The sequence below is a fragment of the Ascaphus truei genome, chromosome 1 (assembly GCF_040206685.1).
Source record: "Ascaphus truei isolate aAscTru1 chromosome 1, aAscTru1.hap1, whole genome shotgun sequence".
NCBI lineage: Eukaryota > Metazoa > Chordata > Amphibia > Anura > Ascaphidae > Ascaphus > Ascaphus truei.
This window is the reverse complement of record NC_134483.1, coordinates 86,297,669-86,310,378: the sequence shown is the minus strand read 5'-3', so window position 1 is coordinate 86,310,378 and position 12,710 is coordinate 86,297,669.

Here is a 12,710-nt window from a genome sequence, read left to right as displayed (position 1 = left end):
GACCTGCAGCTGCCAGTACTCCTCCTGGACTGTGTCCAGCCCCAGATGCAGCCGGGCCTTCTCACGGGCTGTGTGGTCCAGCAATTCGCAGGCGTCGGCCATTGTGACCTCATAGCACAGTGTCAGGCCAGCCACTTGACGGACACCTCCTTTCTCTCTTCCTTTTTGGCAAGCTGTATCTTGAGCTCAGTGATCTGCACATGCAGCGCTGTGAGTTTCTGGGATGTGTATTCAGCTGCCAGCTTTATCTCTTCCACTTCTAGGCTTTGCTGCAAGTTCCACTCCTCAACGAGAGACCCCTGTTTGAGTGCATCCTGAAATTTTCCTCTCAGACCCTTCATCTCTTCACTGTGCTCACCCTGAGCTTGCTTCCATGCATCCTTCATTACGTTTTGGAGCTCTGCCAATTCCTTCGCTAGGTTCCCAGCAGCTTGCCTTTTCCAGGTTTCTTTCTCCTGGGTGTACTGACTGTTGGGGATGGAGCAGTGTCTCTGCTCCTCCAGCTCTTGCTTCAGTTTTTGGACCGCCTTGTGCTCTCTCTCATACACAGTTACCCAGTTCTAAGCTCCTCCACCAGCAAGGCTCTGGTTATGCTCAGTGTGGCCTTCAGCTCCTCATGCTGCTCTCTGGGGACACACTGGCTATTCAAATGCTCCTGCAGGTCTTTACTTTGTTAGTAGTCTGGATACTTTCTTCCTGCAGAACTCGCTGCTTCTCCTCAGCATTCACCTGTTTCCCTTTGCGTCCTGCAGACTCGCACACAGTTCTTGCAGCTGGCTCTGTAGCATGTTTTCTGCTTGTGTGTGCTGCTCCAGGGAGACAAGTTCTTCTTGCAGCACTCTCTGCATTCAGCAGTGCTGCCTGTATGTCTAACTTTTCCTAGGACAATTGTTTCTTTACTTTTTGGGCTCGGTGAAGCTTCTCAGTCTCTCCACTTACCTGACTAGTCAGATTCATAACATCTTCCTTCAGGTTTATGTTCTCTTTCTTTTACTGACTATGTCCCTTAGGACCATCTCATAGGCATCCCTCACTGTACACAGGTCTGTGTTTAGACCGTATCCTTCCTGGCGAGAGTGTTCCAGCTCGGTACTAAGCCTGTGAACTTATTTCAGAGATGCTTCCTGCGCTGCACCAACTTGATCCAAGATACTCTGGTCCTGGGCAGAATCAGCGTATGCCTTCTCCAGCTTACTTGACAAGATCACCCTGTCACTCTCCAACTGATCATTTTCTTTTTCCAAGGCACCCTCTGCTTCTTCCAGTGCTAATTGCATCCTTGACTTTTCTTATATCAATAGTAATTTCTCCTCTTCTAATTCAGGAAGTCTCTTATCTCCTTAACTGGCTTGGACAGGCGGGGCCTTTTACATTTGGTGTATAGTTTCAAACCCACTATTGAAGGCCTCTCTAACAGAACGTGTCTCCTTCCGAGAGGCTCCCAGCTCTGTACTAAGCTCGTGAAATTCTTTGTCGGGGTCACAGGCTGAGGTCAGAGGCAGGCGGCAGGTAGTATGGTCAGGGTCACAAGCAGAGTTCAGCAACAGGAAGGCAGGAACAGGACAGGGGAGCAGTAAACTGAGAAAAGGGAACAGGGACTGAGACAAGGAAGCAGGGAACCAACAGGGACAAAGCCAGATTACAGCAAGGGCATTTAATAATGTACAGGACTCCAACATGGAACAGAAGCATAGGCATAGGCATAAGGAGTCTGACAACAAAATAAAAGCAAGGGAGGAACAGAAAACAGGAACTATAAGGACAGAGGACGGGAGCAACACGAGGAGACAGACAGACAGAGGAACCCCAGAGCAGACAGAAACCAGCAGCACACCCGGTGGACAGAGAAAGGAACTATGGCTAGGAGCAGAATGTCTGGGAGACCCTGACAGTGACGTTGTGAGCCCTGATTTAAGCTTTGTGGATCTAGACCAGGGGTGGGCAACTCAAGTCCTCAAAGCCTGGGCCACTGATTGAACCACCTGTGCTGAAGCAGGGATATCCTAAAAACCTGACCAGTCGATGGCTTTTGAGGACTGGAGTTGCCTAACCCTGATCTAGACCATATGACGATACTACCATCCACTGCACTTGTGCCTTCCCCCAGCACAGGGATTCCTATTGTCTGCACATATGTTTGTTCCCCATATAACTGTATTCTAATTTCCTGTTTTCTAAAAATTGCCGGCATGAACTGCTCCTTTAATGCATTGACGCAAATAAAAGCAACATGCAGTTAACTCACTTAGTCCGGGATTTATCAAGCCGACGGTAACTGCAATTCAAATCAATGGGAGTTGTTGCCAGATGAGGGTGCAGCATGCGTCGCGGCTTAGTTAATCTGTCCCTTAGGGTCCATTTAATATCATAATGCATTTGTGTCTTGTGATATATGTCCTTTCTTTTTTTAATGCTTTATTATACAAGAAGGATTTGCCAGTATATGGAAATGCTCATTATCATTTTAGAATGCACAATGTTACACTTGTAGTGGGAAGAGTGTAATTTGTTTTTCTTCAGACTTGAAATGAAGAACTAATTATCAGTCCCCAAACACGAAGATGGAAACTGGCAATATTTTCTGTCATGCAAATTATATAAATTAGTAGCAAAGTGAAATTCCGGCAATGATCAAGCATCCGGAAAATCCCCCCAAAAACAAACATGTGTACAGCCTGTAATCACTATAGTCAATGAGGAAAGGACCCTGCAAGGTAGATACTAACCCCAAATACCCCATTCTTCATGACTTCACCCTGTTTATTTACAATCATTAACCCTTTCAGTGCTGAACAGTATAATGGCAGATACTTTCCCTTCCCAAAAGTCATATAGTTGTCATTACAGTAGCAATCTCATGACTCTATAGAGTCTCCTCACCCCATAATGATTGCACTTGGCTCTCGAGAGTCCAATATATGTGATATATATATATATATATATATATATATATATATATATACATACATACATACATACATACATACATACATACATACATACATACATACGTTACCATTCCAAGGCCTGGTAAAGCAAGAGACAGCACTCAATTGTAGAAAACGTCACAAAGTGAATTGGTGAAAATAGTGGGTTTCTTGATGTACCACTATTTTCACCAATACACTTTGTGAAGTTTTCTACAATTGAGTGCTGTCTCTTGCTTTACCAGACCTTGGAACGGTAACGTACAGTATGTCTATATTATTCATATGGGGCAAGCACCTACAGCCTATCAGCACCCAAGGAGTGCCAACTGTTCTATTTGACTATATATATATATATATATATATATATATATATATATATATATATATATATATATATATATATATATAAAATGAGAGATAAAATGTGCATAGGTGCCATTGTGGATGTGTAATTAATGTAAATGAATGAATAAACTCTCTATATATAACACACTGATATTAAATGCAAAATTAATATAGAACAGTGATGCAAATGAACTAATATAGATCACAATTAATATATAATGCCAAAATCAATTTGAATAAAGCACAAAATTCAAAAAGTGTATACTAAATGTATAGTGAAAGATGTATGATCACCAAGAAACATATAATGACAAGAAAAAATGGGGAGAGAAATGGTGGGGAGTGGGAAGGTAAAAGCATATATAAGTCCAATAGTTTATATATATAAAATTCTGGACCCAAGCTCACTTGTAGAATGTGAGTAGGTTCATGTAGCATAAACTCGTCCCCTTTAAAGCTGCAGTTCCAGCAATATCCTGCATGTGTGTTTTTTTAAATAAATCAGTTCTATCCCTCTCTGGATGAAGCTATTGCGAAACGTACGTCAGAGGGCGTCATGACGTCACACACCACGATTTCCATCATGGACGCCTGCAGCTCCAAGCAGACCTGATCGTTACACAGACTGAGTCTCCTTCAGCTGCGCACTCACCCAGCACTCACCCAGCTTGCTCCACAAGGATGGTGTACCCAGGGCAAGCACAGATAAGTGTTTTTGAGGGTCCTCTTTCTTCCCCCCTTCTCCCCCCCGTGTGCTGTAGGGGTATGTTATTGAGGGGCCAGATTGGGTGACCACACGATCCTGTGGTACTGCTCCCCCCACAGGGTTAGCATATATTGGTGTGTAGGGATTCCCCACTCTCATTTTCTGTCCCTGTGTGTAGTTACTGACGATCAGGGTCAGTTTATGTGGGGTTTTACTGCTACACTTCCTATTGTCTTTTGTCCACTTACCTGAGTGGATATACATTGCAAGCTTTGATTAGTGTGATATTTAGCCAGTGTTTGGATTCACCTATACCTTACACTGTTGATCATTTTGCACGCCATTGTTACTACTTTTACAGTATATATATTGATGCGTGGCCTCTTATGTTCATGAGTCTACATACACACTAGTGCTTTATGTGAGTGTTAACATTTCTTCGCGTTCCAGTGACGTCATGTACCAGAAACAGCCCCTATAGCCATGATACAACAGGCATAGGCGTCTGTGTTTCTGGATTTTCACAGTGCTAATGTTATAGTTCTATTTTGACTATTTTTTTGGCAACCCGCCACTTAGAGACCCCCTAAGGGGCATCAGAACTGTATTGATTTCAGTTCACCTTATTCACTACATTTTTTGGTACCATTCCATTTTTAGTAATCCCTAATAAAGTATTTTAACATTACAACTATTTTTGTTTGCTCCAGTTTTTCTCTGTTGTACTGCATGTTCAGCAGGGTGCTCTCTCCTTTCAGACTCTGGTTGCATTTTATAGGGCTTTATCTGTATGCACAGTGTCTTTGCGTCATACAGTGTTCTTTGTGTTTGATCAGTTCTGTAGTAAGAAAAAATACTTTTAGCATTTTCTGTTTAAAAAAAACAACTTTGAAAGACCAATTTTCTTGTATTCTATTTTAGCAAGCATGTTTGTTATTATAGCAACCATTTACATTCCCCAGATCTAAAGATGTCGCCAAACTTTGCCGATCAATAGACGGAGAACAAATTGACCGCCAGCTATGCAGTCCTTTAGGTAAGTAGAGATTGCCCACTTGAAACTATTGAAGTTAAAAAAATAAAAAAATAAAACGGGAGCTTGAACTGCAGCTTTAAAAGCACACACAGGCCTTCTATTTTCTTCAACTTTATTGGGTGGGGTTAACAGAAATATAAAAGCACTTGCATGTAGTTTGTGGTAGGAAGTGCCTCTTATGAGGGTACGGTAAAAAGGAATCCCTTCCTAAGGGAGCAGTTGTAGATGCATCTACTCACTGTGTCTGCTGATAAGAGAAAGCACACTTTCCTTTCCAGACAGGAACAAGCCAAAGGGGCATACTAATAAACAAAGGCAGGGGGAGAGGGCTAAACCAACTCAAGCTTTGAGCAGTGAGAGGTTGCCAGGGCAACTGACTGGTGGCTTGCGGAAAGGTTTTATTGTAACAACAATGTTGCAACTACACAGCAGCAGTGGCTGCTTCAGAACAGGGAAACATGCAACATTCACTGGGGAGAGCTGGCAGCCGGAGAGCAGAAAACACACACAGAAAACATACAATCCTGTTCCAGGATATAGATATATATATATATATACAGTGCTTGACAAATCACCCAAAAATCCACTCACCGAACCTAAAAATCTACTCGCCACCGAGCCACGCCCATAGCCACGCCCCTAGTCCCGCCTCCAAAATGACAATTAGCCCTCTTTACGTGCGTGCGTGTGTGACTAGTTTCCTGCACCCATTAACCAGTGTCTGGATGCCCTCGCTTCACAATATCTAAAGCAGTAATCCCGCCTGGGATCTTACCTGATCTGCAGTCCCTCAATGTCCAGGTACCTCATTCCCGCAATGTTATATGTTGGAGTGGATGTGTTCCCTACCTGTCTTCTGGGTTAGTGGGGATTCCGATTGTCTCCCGCGTGAAGCTTGAGAGTGTAGGTATATTTCAATTAAGATATATAGGGTAAACTTAGATATTCAGATCCAGAGTGTGGGAGACAGACAGAGGAGAGAGAGACACAGACAGAGAGGAGAGAGAGAGACACAGACAGAGAGGAGAGAGAGAGGAGAGACACACAGACAGAGAGGAGAGAGAGAGGAGAGAGAGAGAGGGGGGAGAGAGACACAGACAGAGGGGGGAGAGAGACACAGAGAGAGGGGCGAGAGACACAGAGAGGGGCGAGAGAGACAGAGAGAGGGGCGAGAGAGACAGAGAGAGGGGTGAGAGACAGAGACAGAGAGAGGGGAGAGAGACAGAGACAGAGAAAGGGGAGAGAGACAGAGACAGAGAGAGGGGAGAGAGACAGAGAGGGGGGAGAAAGACAGAGACAGAGAGGGGGAGAGAGACAGAGACAGAGAGGAGAGAGAGAGGAGAGAGAGAGGAGAGAGAGAGGAGAGAGGAGATAGAGAGGAGAGAGAGGAGAGACAGAGGAGAGACAGAGGAGAGACAGAGAGGGGGGAGAAAGACAGAGACAGAGAGGGGGGAGAGAGACAGACAGAGAGGGGGGAGAGAGACAGAGACAGAGAGGGGGGAGAGAGAGACAGAGACAGAGAGGGGGGAGAGAGACAGAGACAGAGAGGAGGGAGAGAGACAGAGACAGAGAGGAGGGAGAGAGACAGAGACAGAGAGGGGGGAGAGAGACAGAGACAGAGAGGGGGGTGAGAGACAGAGACAGAAAGGGGGGAGAGAGATAGAGAGGGGGACAGAGACAGAGACAGAGAGGGGGAGAGAGATGGAGACAGAGAGGGGGGAGAGAGACGGAGACAGAGAGGGGGGAGAGAGACGGAGACAGAGAGGAGGGAGAGAGACAGAGACAGAGAGGAGGGAGAGAGACAGAGACAGAGAGGAGGGAGAGAGACAGAGACAGAGAGGGGGGAGAGAGACAGAGACAGAGAGGGGGGAGAGAGACAGAGACAGAGAGGGGGGTGAGAGACAGAGACAGAGAGGGGGGAGAGAGATAGAGAGGGTGAGAGAGACAGAGACAGAGAGGGGGAGAGAGATGGAGACAGAGAGGGGGGAGAGAGACGGAGACAGAGAGGGGGGAGAGAGACGGAGACAGAGAGGGGGGAGAGAGACAGAGACAGAGGGGGGAGAGAGACAGAGAGGGGGGAGAGAGACAGAGAGAGGGGAGAGAGACAGAGTCAGAGAGAGGGGAGAGAGACAGGGAGAGGGGAGAGAGATACGGAAGAGAGAGAGACAGAGAGAGGGGAGAGAGACAGAGCGGGAGAGAGAGACAGAGTACGGAGAGAGAGACAGAGGAGGCGACTGACTGATGGGGGGGGTGACTGACTAGGGGGTGACCGACTGGGGTTATTGGATGGGGAGGGGCTGACCGACTGGGGGATTGGGTGGGGAGGGGGTGACGGACTGGGTGACTGACTGACTAGATGGGGGGGGGTGACTGATTGGGGGGTACCTCTGGTGTCCTGCACACCCACACAACCACTCTCTCTCTCATACACACACACTCTCTCTCCCATACACACACACACACTCTCTCCCATACACACACACACACACACACACACACACACACAGTCTCCCATACACACACACACACACACTCTCCCATACACACACACACACACTCTCCCATACACACACACACTCCCATACACACACATACACACACTCCCATACACACACACACTCCCATACACACACACACTCCCATACACACACTCCCATACACACACTCCCATACACACACTCCCATACACACACTCCCATACACACACTCCCATACACACACACACTCTCCCATACACACACACACACACACACACACACACACACACACACACACACACACACTCCCATAAACACCCATACACAGACACACTCCCATACACACACACACACTCCCATACACACACTCCCATACACAACCACATACACTCCCATACACACGGGGGGTGAGGGTGAGGAAGAGAGGAAAGGCCGCGACAAGCAGCACCACTGCCCGTGCACAATTCCCCCGCCTCGCGAGGGCAGCAGGAGTCAGGGGGGGGGGAACACCCCCGCTACCACCTCCCGTCCGGCGGGCAGCGGGAGCGCAGGGAACAGAGAGGAGTGCCGGAGACAGAGAGGAGCACCCCTGCCTCGCGGGGACGAGCACCGGAACGGGGACGAGCACCCTCGTTACCACTTCCCGCCCGGCAGGCAGCGGGAGCGCCGGGGACGGAAGAGCACCTCTACTACTGTACCACCTCCCGCCTCGCGGGGTTGAGGGACGGGGAGGAGCATCCCCGCTACCACCTCCCACCCGGCGGGCAGCGGGAGCGCGGGGACGAGTGACGGGGAGGAGCATCCCCGCTACCACCTCCCACCCGGCGAGCAGCGGGAGCGCCGGGGACAGAGGAGCACTTCCACTACCGCCTCGCGGGGACGAGCATCCCCGCTACCACCTCCCACCCGGCGGGCAGCGGGAGCGCCGGGGACGGAGGAGCACCTCTACTACTGTACCACCTCGCGGGGACGAGCGACGAGGATGCGCTACCACCTCCCACCCGGCGGGCAGCGGGAGCACGGGGACGAAGAGGAGCACTTCCACTACCGCCTCGTGGGGACGAGCATCCCCGCTACCACCTCCCAAAAATAATAATAATAATAAAAAAAAATAATAATAAAAAAAATAATAATACATTTTTTTTAAATCACAGAACCGCGTGCGCTAAGCGGCCATTAGGCGGGGTCGCCACGGAGGCAAATCCGTCCGCCCCTGGCGACCGGGCGACCGGATTTGTCGAGCACTGTATATATATATATATATATATATATATATATATATATATATATATATATATATATATATATATATATATATATATGTGTGTGTGTGTGTGTGTGTATATGTAGCCAGGTCACCTGATGGCTACTATATTGCCTTTGGGCTGGCAGTAAACCCTGGTACAATCAGGTTGCCAGTGCCAGTTGGTATGGGTTTTTCCCACTTCCCTTTGGTGCTGCAGTTGAGTGACAGCAGGGGGTGGTACATCCTGTTGTAGCTGGGACGGGGTGCCCACCTTCTGGCTGTACTTAAGGGCAGGACCGCCCTAAAGTTAGTATAGATCCCTCCCACTTGAGGAAGGCAGGTCACACAACTGGGAGCCTGAGATTGGGGCCTTCCCATGTGCTCTTTCCTCTGGGGGAGAGTGAGTGTGGAACATACCTCTGCCTCTGCTAGGGAGGTGAGGAAGAGCTAGGACGGGTGCAGGTGCCCTTGGCCTGTGTGTCAGTCCAGGGACCATCATTCAGTGAGAGCTGAGTACTGCATCCGGCAGCAGACTGCCACTGTAACTGTGCTGTGTAGAGTGAATAAACTGTTCCTCTTGTTATATACCTCCTGCTGGTGCGTGACCTTACTGGGGGGAATGGGCCAGATGAAGAGGTAGTCCCTCGAAACGTCGCCCCCCTAGCATACTTTCCATTTTCCGTTTCTTGTGTGTATTCCTTGTGTTTCATGTTTTTTCCCCTTCCCCCCCCCCCCCCCCACCCCTCACTTTGTGACATGCCCATTTGTGATACTGGTTTCTGCAAACACATTTGATTTATTTCTGGTTCGTTTTATTATTAAATGTATTTTCTGCATTACAACTGTTTTCATCATTTAGCTATTAGACAGTGAGTGCTGGTACTTACGTAGATTTGTTAGTACTATCTTATAAGGGTTCCATATAAAAATGGATTTTAGGCAAAAGGTGACAGTGTGCTCATTTGCATGTCATTTCCCAGTATCCCTTGCTGCAGTGGAAGCACTGTATGCTAGGTGATAATGGTGAAAGAAAGGGTTGCAGACACTTCCCTTCAATATAAAAATGTAAAAATTGTTTATTCGTTACATCAACGTTTCAGACGCTATCGGGGCTTTTCTCAAGACTTGCACTGTACAGTGGAGGGCTTTTGTCACTTTTTAATCCACTATCACTTCTTTAATGTGTGGTTTAAACCTAGCCCAGCTTCATATTGCACGGCCAGTATACCAAACTCCCACTGCTGCCTACAAAGTTGAGCTAATAATGCATTCTGTTAGGTTCACATGGCTAAACACTATAGCAATTGTCAGTAAAAGAGAGGGTTTAATGGCCGTGTTTCCTAAGCAGTGCTGAATAAACTACTATTAACTATAGTAGTCACTATATCTATTACTATTCTATCACTACATCTATTACTATATATACTACTATTATCATTTGTTTGATAAAATTACAATAAATAAACTTTGAACAACTTGTTAAAAGCGCAACATATTTAGCATTACATAAAAATACATTAAGTGGTCATTAACCCCTTAAATGTCAGGAAGCCTACCTACAACCACTCTAGGAGAGCCTAGGTAGCCTTGTTGGTACGCAAGGGGTTAATAACCACATCATGTATATTGAAATGTATATGCTACTACTCTTTTTTTATGGTATTTATTTGTATTGGTACAGTGACCTACTGTACAGCTTTGGCTAGCAGATCTGCAAATCATTTTATAGAGGGCGTTTGTTACTGTTGGTGTGTTGCAGTGGGATAAAGATAGTGGGGGTGGTGCCCAAATGAGGGTGAATACACACACCAGGGAGGATTGAGGAGTGGGGTGACACCATGTCTACCGTGTTAGCTTCACTGGTATGCAAGAGGAGAAATGGTAGGTAGTGTAAGTATACAGTATAATAAACCCCTTATAGCACTTAGGAACAGATCCACAAACCTCAGTTAACATTCTGTTATCCCCTTATGTGTATCTTTAAAGCCCAGTAACACAAGTCCTGTTTTAAATATAACAACTGTAAATGATAATTATATGCAGAAGAGGCATTTACCCTAGCAACGCATAGCCACAAAGGTCCGTTAACGTAACCAAAGGGATTTAATTCATTTAGTTATAAAATGTTGTACCAGGAAGTAATACATTGAGAGTTACCTCTCATTTTCAAGTATGTCCTGGGCACAGAGTTATGATAACAATACATGGTTACAATAAATGAGCAGAGGTTATACAGTCAATTCACAGACATTTCATGGACAGATAGAGGTGGAAAATTGGGTACAGGGGATAAAAGGGCTGGTGATTTTCAGATTGAAATAGAGAAGCTTTAATATCCCCAAACAACAGCGAACGGCAGCAACCGGCTCACACCCTTTAGCTGCCATTCGGCTGCGCCAAAGGCTGTCCAACCTTTGATGTAGGCTGAAGGAGTTCAGATTGAATGCAGCTGTGGATTCAAAGTCCTTTGTCCTCCTCGCTCATTAACGTTCCAGTAGGTGGGGTTGACATTCCACATAGTACAAGCAAAAGGAGATGTTAACCTTTAGCACGCTGGTTCTGTGCAGATGGGAGCACCTCTTGAGGAACTCCATCTGGCGTCCGCCTTTGGGGCGATGCAGATATACACTCAGTACATCCTTTTAACTAGAGAAGGGCGAAACGGTAAAAATCAGTTTCCCTGAGTGTCCCGGGCTTTCCATTCAAAATCCGTTCCGCTGTGTAAAATTAGTCGGCGGATTGTTTCAATTCTCAATCCGTGCAGATTAATCTAAAACCTCCATTGGATACAATCCGTCCAGATTCTAACAATTCGCGGATTCCGCAAACCGTTGGAGAATTCTAAGAGTACAATTTGCGGATTTCTGCAATCCAGTGGAGGATTGTAAGAGTATTATCCACGGATTCCGCAATCCGTTGGAGTATTTTTGACGTATTGCGGAATCCACTGATATTACTCTTACAATCCTTCATTGGATTGCAGAAATCCGCGGACTGTACTTTTAGAATCCTCCAATGGTTTGCGGAATCCACGGATTGTATTGTCAGTGAAAAAAAAATCGGAAAGGCGAATCATCCTTTTTGAGCGTGATTCGCACAAATTCGCGGACCAAAGGAACTGTCCGATCCGCGGCGGATCCAAGTCCGCAAAAATGTTTTGCCCATCTCTAGATTTAACGCTACGCTTGTTAAGTCATAGCTAAAGGGGCTGTCATGTCTACCCAGACCCTGAAATATGGGATTTGCTGATGAGGAATTCTGTGGGGAGAGAGGGAGTGAACATACCTGAGATACCTGAAAAATATACTAATTTGGATATGCAAAGAATATTCAATTATTTAAATTAACATATTTCCCAGGTACCCCAGTGATCTCTCTCCGTATTGTATAAAGGAGTGTTTGGGCAGGTATAGAAGTCACTGGGTACTCAATAAAGCGACAGTACGACTATGCTAATGAGATATACAACGGTTGTTGTTGTTTTTGCATATAATTAGCTTTGTGGATATGCAATAACCTTGGGGAAAATTACATCCGTTTCTGTTTTTGATAACGTCACGTTATGAGCCCTGAGTTAACTGAGCTTTGTGGGGTTGCCCGTTACTAGCAGGCCACTTGGGCTGAGGGGTTAATAATAGGATATGTATGTTTTGCATTAGCTTATTTATTGTAGGGTGTTTATGTTCTGTCGTATGGTAATGCCTTTAGTTCCTAAAGATATTCTTTTGCCATGCATTTGTAGCCCCAGGCATCAAGGGGGGTTAAATCCTTTTCTGCCAAAGTGCTTTGTAAGAAATCTTATTACATACCCTATGGTAGAACAGTGTGCTATCTCCCATATCACTAGCGTTGATTAAAGCTCAGTTAATCTCTTGAGCTACTTATGCATTTTTCGTATCGCAAACCCATTTCTAAATAGTTCTTTGTGAATACAGTGATACACCATAAATTTTCCCGTTCGACCGCTATT